The sequence below is a fragment of the Rissa tridactyla genome, chromosome 6, assembly GCF_028500815.1.
Source record: "Rissa tridactyla isolate bRisTri1 chromosome 6, bRisTri1.patW.cur.20221130, whole genome shotgun sequence".
Classification (NCBI taxonomy): Eukaryota; Metazoa; Chordata; class Aves; order Charadriiformes; family Laridae; genus Rissa; species Rissa tridactyla.
This window is the reverse complement of record NC_071471.1, coordinates 14665041-14671596: the sequence shown is the minus strand read 5'-3', so window position 1 is coordinate 14671596 and position 6556 is coordinate 14665041.

Sequence of the window (6556 nt, the reverse complement as noted above, 5' to 3'; positions counted from 1 at the left end):
GGTTTAACAGCAGTCTCCCAGAATAGTGCTGACCTGATTCCTACAGTTATATGGGATCTGCCTCTCAACCTGTCCTAGCATGAAGATAGAACTTGAAATAGAAGCTTTTACTGCTCCGTGGTGTTGCCTTGCTTGTGGGGGACCTGAGCATCTTGCGTACGTCCTCGGGATGTCACCGAGCCGCGGATGCGCTCTGGGCATGGTTGCACTGCGTGTAGCAGTGGTCACAGGAGTTCACTTAGTTACGCTATGCAACAGGGAGTGGGAGTTGACGTTCCCCTGCTTGTCTGAATGTTGGCTGCTCTTATTCTTGGGAGTTGCAGTCTGATCGAGTGCCCCCTTTTTTGCCTCTTGAGGATTGACTTGGAAAGGGCTAGCAAGTCCAGAGTTTACAACGTCTGCGGGGTGATGCTCAGTACAAGGAAAACCAGGGGTGTTCTTATCCTGCTAGCCCACGTTCAACTGAGAAGAAGATGCTCTGGCAGTTCAGAGTATTTTATACTAACAGACCCAGTGGTTTATTTGCGTTCCTTAAGCGGACTTAGATGGAAACGTCCAAGTGACAACCAGCTGCATGCAGAGCCTGGACTCCCGATTGCCTGACTGCAGTGTAGCTGCCTCGGTTTCCCCCTTTGCTGGTACTTCAGCTCCCTTGAAGTTCCCCCCACCTTCCCATTCTTTCAGGCTCCTGACGTAGCTGCCTTGGCATGGAGAATGCCTGCTGCGGTTGCCTTAAACCTCAGCGTTGCGAGGGCTGCAGCATCGCATGGGAAAGGCGTTTGCTGTGTGTTTGCTCGTCCCTGCGTTTTGTCTCAGCTTCCTTGGTGAAAACAAATTGAGGCAAACCTGGGCCCTGAAGTTCCAAGTCAGGATGCTGAAACCAACCAACCAACCAAAAAGGGCGATTGCTAACCTAGCCGAAAGCCGGCAAAGGCAGTTGCTCTGTCACCTGAGCTTCGTCTCCAGGCCGTGTTTGAGTTGAAAGCTGCCCACAGGTTGGCATGCTCGATGCTGTGTTTCATAAGTCCTTCCCCATTTAATTGTCCATTTCAGGCCATGGAGAGAGAGGTCGTTGCCGCATTAGGCAAAGGTGAGCCAGATGAGATCCTGAGCAGTGCCTTCAAACTAAGGGTCACGCGCCAGGACGTCCACACCCTAAGGAAGCTTTGCTGGCTAAATGATGAGGTAAAAGTAGCTGCAGCACAGGGATCTTCTAATGGAGCGTTAATTTCAAAATACCCCTTCAGCGTGTACAGAAGTCTTTGCAAAGTTATTTGATGACCTGCACTGCAGAGCCTAGAAATCTCTGTGCAGTTCTTATTTTAGGTACTGAAGGGTCCGGTGCTTCTGGCAGTTCCTTTACTTGTATTGTGCAGCTTCCAGGAGTTAGTGTAGGTTCTTGGAGTGGGTGGCAGGTGTTTTTACCAAACTGCAGATGTAACCAAGTGGGAAATTCTCACAACAAAAGCTGGCAGCTGAGGCTGGAGTTCTCTCAGCTGCGTACTTCAGGGTGGCCAGAAAAGAGATGTCGCTGTGCTTTTCATTTGGTAAGCTAGTGTCTTGTTTTACATCTCAAGCTTACTCTTTATGGTACAGGTCATCAATTTCTACATGGGTCTTGTGATGGAGAGAAGTAAGAGGGAAGGATATCCATCAGTCCATGCTTTTAGTTCGTTCTTTTATGAAAAACTTGCTTCTGGGGGCTACAAAGCTGTAGGAAGATGGACCAGGCGTGTGGATCTCTTCAACAAGGACATCATCTTAGTGCCCATTAACTTGCGTTTGCACTGGACACTAGCGGTGAGTCAAACGGGCTTGTTATTTAGAGTTGGGTGGGGAGAAAAAGCTAGCAAGAAAAGTCATGGAGGTTTGTGCAGCACAAGGTGGTGCTTTGTCTAACAGTCACCTTTGAATAACAGGTCATAGACACCAGAACGAAGACCGTCAAATACTTTGACTCCCTGGGACAAGGAGGGGACAAGATTTGTGAGACTTTGCTGTAAGTAACTGCTCAGTCAGTGCTTTTGTGTTGTGAATGAGGAGAAGGTTTTTGGGTTTTGCCTCTGTGACAGGGCTGCAAGTTTCCACATTTCCTGTAGATAACAAACCAGAAATCTTGGATTCGCTTGCTGCGAGTTGTCTGACAGTGACTCCTTCCCTAGTGTCACGTCGTCCCCTCCACCCAGCGTCTTGGATGCCTGGGTTCTGCCACCTTCCCCCTATAGCACAGACAAAGACATGGTAGCCCCGTGGCACACGGGCACCAACCTTGTTAGTGATCAATAAAACCCTCCTGCCATTCATCTTCCTGTGATCTTTCAGCAGCTCTTTTTTTCTCGGCCTGAATTACAGCGATGAAGAGTGATTTTTTTTTTTCTTCTTTTGTTTTAAACAGCAAATACCTGCAAGACGAGAGCCGTGAAAAAAGAAACATGGAGCTGAATGTTTCGGAGTGGACTGTTCACAGCATGGAGCCACATGTGAGTGAGCACTGCTTGCACTTGAAACGTGAACTAGAACTCCTTGTCACAAAGCTCTTAACGCTTTCTCATAAGGCCAGGACTTCAGAGAACAGCCATAAGCATCTTCTTCTGGTCCCACATGGGGCTGCAAGTGGACCAGGAAACCATGCTGGGATGAAATCTTTGAGCAGTGCCTCTCCTTGCTGGCCGAATACTTTGTTGGTTTTTTTTTAATTCCTCTGCCACGTGAAGGTGAATTTGGCTTTGCCCCCATTTCACAAGTCAAATTTCAAGTCTCTTTAGCAGTCGTCAGAGAACGTGGGCTGCTTGTTTGCAGCCCAAATCCTGGCACGTGACAAAGCAAGGGCTTGGGCTGATGTTTCTCAGCAATAGCGAAAAGCAGCACCGAAAGCCTCGATTTAAGGGATGTCACTTCAGAAAGACACTGTAGAAACCTCCAGACACCTTGCAGGGAGGAAGCCTGCTGTCCCTTATCAGCCTGCCAGGAATTTGGCTTGTAACATCCGAGCGTAGGAAGCCGAGGGGAGGGATGATGTGCAGTTCCTGGGGTCTGTTCCTTGTGTTGGGGAGCGGTTACTGGGGATGGTGCAAGTTCAGGAGTGTCTGGTTAGGGTATTTTTGGTAATGGGTGCTACTTCCAATGGGTGCTTTTCCTTGAAGATAGAGGCAAATTCTCCATCTTCTTTGCATTCCTTAGGAAATCCCTCAGCAATCGAATGGAAGCGACTGCGGCGTTTTCACCTGCAAATACGCAGATTACATCTGCAGAGACAGACCGATGACCTTTACACAGGTGAGTGAAGGTTCTAAACAGCTCCAGCCCCTTTCGCACAGAGACAAGAGCCAGGGAAGTTACGCAGCGGCTGAGGTGTCTGCTCCCAGTGAGATTCCTCTTGGGGGACATACTGGAGCCAGGGGGTTTGTGGGATCTGGCCTTTGGATCTTTGGGAGAAATGGGTCTCAGCCTTTGACCAATGCAGACACTGGTTCTTTTCCAAGGCAGTGCTCTTCTGTGAAAGTGCTTGTGAGCTGTTGTGTGGTCAAGGAGATCTGGTTTTGGTGTCATGTCACCCTCTTAGGAGCTGTGCGGGTGAAAGCCAGGCTGTACCCGAAGGGCAAGTGTTGACAGTTCTTAAAAGGAACTTCATAGTAAAGAATTAACTGGGTGTTTCTGCGTATTTTGTGTCTCTTTCTGCCATGAGGTGCATTTCATGGATTTTCTTTTCTTTTCAGACCCACATGCCTTACTTCCGTAAGAAGATGGTCTGGGAAATACTCCATCAGGAGCTGCTGTGAGACCTGCACGACAGGAGGAACCGTTCTTCTAGTTATTTTTCTCATACGTTATTGTTGTTAGATGTTTTTCTCCGTAGGTTAAGGAAAGAGTTTTTCTCTGTAGGTTAAGAAGTAGTGGTTAAGATTATTTCCCCCGCCCCCCGCCTGCCCCTATTTTGGAGACAGTAACTCTCTTTGAAATTAGCTAACACACCTTAAGCACAAGCTGGAAAGGTTGGTGTCACCTGGCCAAGGAAATGGTTAAGAACAAATGCTGTGAACTTCCATCGCAGAGAGGGCTGCTCACACCTCGCAGCGCACGTGGCCGCGTTCTGGACGAATGGGACTCATCTGGTGGTGGTGACATTGCACGAGTGGAACTTCTCTCACAGCACACGTGGTCACGTTATGGACAAATGGGACTCATCTGGTGGTGGCAACAGTTGTGTGAGCTGAACTTCTCTTCCCAACAACAAGGTGCTGAACTACTGTTTCCTCAAAGAGAGTTTTCTTCTGTTTCTGGAGTAATCTGCCATCTACTTGATGCCTACAAGTGGATTTGTGATGACCATCAGAAGAAAGCATTTACCATCTTTTGATTTGCGAGAGAAACCCCTGTGGTTGGGGTTGGTTTGGTTTTTTTCTTTCTCCAGGGAGTTTTATAATGTGAAAAGAGAAGTATTTATTTATTTTTATTAAAATAAATATTTAAATTATTTAAAGAGCCTTACTGGAATGAAACTTGATCTGGTAATGAGAGTGATTTAGGGTTTTTTTGTCTTTGAAAATAAGGTTGACATATCAATGTGGGTTTTAGCTCACTCACAGTCTATGGAGGAAGACGACTCTGGCCAGGCTGGGTATCAGAGCACCAGAACCTCCAAGCGATTGTCCCAAAATGCTGAAGGGACAACCAGGACATTGTTCAGCAGCGAGAATCCCAGTAACAGCCAAGTAGGAGATTATTGCTGCTCTGCCGCAGGCGATGCCTCCAGGCGTCTGCCCAATGAAGAGCTTGTGTCGATCCTCGCTCTGTTACGCTCAGACCCAGCTAGATCAGTTTAAACATGGCGTTTCCCACTTTCTTTCATTTTTTTCCCCCCTCTAGCTTACACTCCGGAGCTGGAGTGGGATTTCAGGTCTTTCCTTGACCATCGCAGAGGAAAAATTGCCCAAGAGGTGGTTTGGAAGCCCCGTGTTGGAACGTTTGTACAAATGACCGTGTGGTGTTGTTTCTGTAATGGCAGTTACCATCATGTGAGGTGATTCCTGCCCGGTGATGCGGTCTCTCCTCTCCTCAGCTTTGGGGGAAAGCTGGTGATTTTGGGGCCATGCCCTCTGTCGCCGTGGGTGGGATCAGCCTTCCCGGGCTGCTCCTCGCCTGAAGGTCTGCTCTCCTGGGCCGGCTGACGCGGTGGTTTGGCTGTGGTGCGGGTCAGCAGCCACATCGCTCTCTGCTTTCAAAGTGATGAGCTTAATCCGTCCCCAAATCAGAGGAGATTCTCCAAAGGAAGAACTATTACAAAGGCAATGTGTCGTGGTTTGTCCCTCCATGAGATACTTCATCTTCCCGGAATCCCGGAGGACGTGGAAGATTTTAGCTGTTTATTACCGCTAGGACGCAGTAGCTGAATGCTCGAAGTGTCCTTTCCCCTTCCCTTGGGTTCTCGCTGTCTGGGGGCTGCAGTTTTGAGGCTGACCCTGTGTTCTGCTGAGTACAAAAGCAGAATCTGGGTTTTTTTGGGGAAAAAACCCCAGTGAACCAGAGAACAAGCCCTGCAGAGGGGCGAGTGGGGTAAGGACACTGCCCAGGTCCTCCTGGGCCCCCCCCGTTAAGCAGAGGGGGCTCGGGGGTGTGATGGAAGGAGCAGGGTGATGCTGCTGTGAACACCTTACCTGGTGCCTTCTCTGTCCTCTCCGCGACCCGCCAAGGACTTGTGTGGAGTAAACCCCGTCGGGGGACACCTGCTGCTGGTCGCTTGGCAGCGCTTGTGGCTGCTGAAAGCCTCTGTGTATGAGGCGGTGGGGAAATTGTACGCGTAGCAGCCGCCGTCCCCTCTGATCCATGGCTCTGGCCCTTCAGCCGGGGCTCGTGTCCTTGTGCCCCGAGGCGGTTCCCGGAGAGCAGCCCCTGGGGAGCAACAGCCTGTTAACACTGTGCTCTGGGTGAGCAGTTGTGTGGGAGCTGGGCCTCGCTTCTCCTTAGGAAATGGCCTTTTGGAGATGACGAGCTTGCTCTTTTTCGTGCTGATGGGCGAGCGCGTGTGCGGTGTGAGTAATGCCCTGCCGCCCTCGGCGGGGCAGGGGGGACACACGCTCCTCATGGGGCTTCTTCGCACAGTTGTGACGCTGCCGGCTGCCCCGTGAGGTGGTCCTTGCTCACAGGAAGGCCGTGGAGTGACTGGTTCGTTAGTGACTGGTTGACAAAGTCCCCTGGGAGGCAGTCCTCCAGGGCAAAGGAGCCCAGGAAGCCTGGATGGTTTTCAAGAAGGAAGTCTTAGAGGCGCAGGAGCAGGCTGTCCCCATGTGCCGGAAGACAAGCCGTCGGGGAAAAAGACCGGTCTGGCTAAACAGGGAGCTAGTGTTGCAATTTAGGGAAAAAAAGAGGATCTATGGCCTTTGGAAGGAAGGGCAGGCCACTCGAGGACTACAAAGAGGTAGTGAAGCTATGTAGGGAAAAAATCAGGAGGGCCAAAGCCCAGCTGGAACTAAGCCTGGTTTCTGTTGTCAAGGACAACAAAAAAAGTTTCTATAAATATATTAGCAATAAAAAGAGGCCTAAGGACAATCCCTGTCCT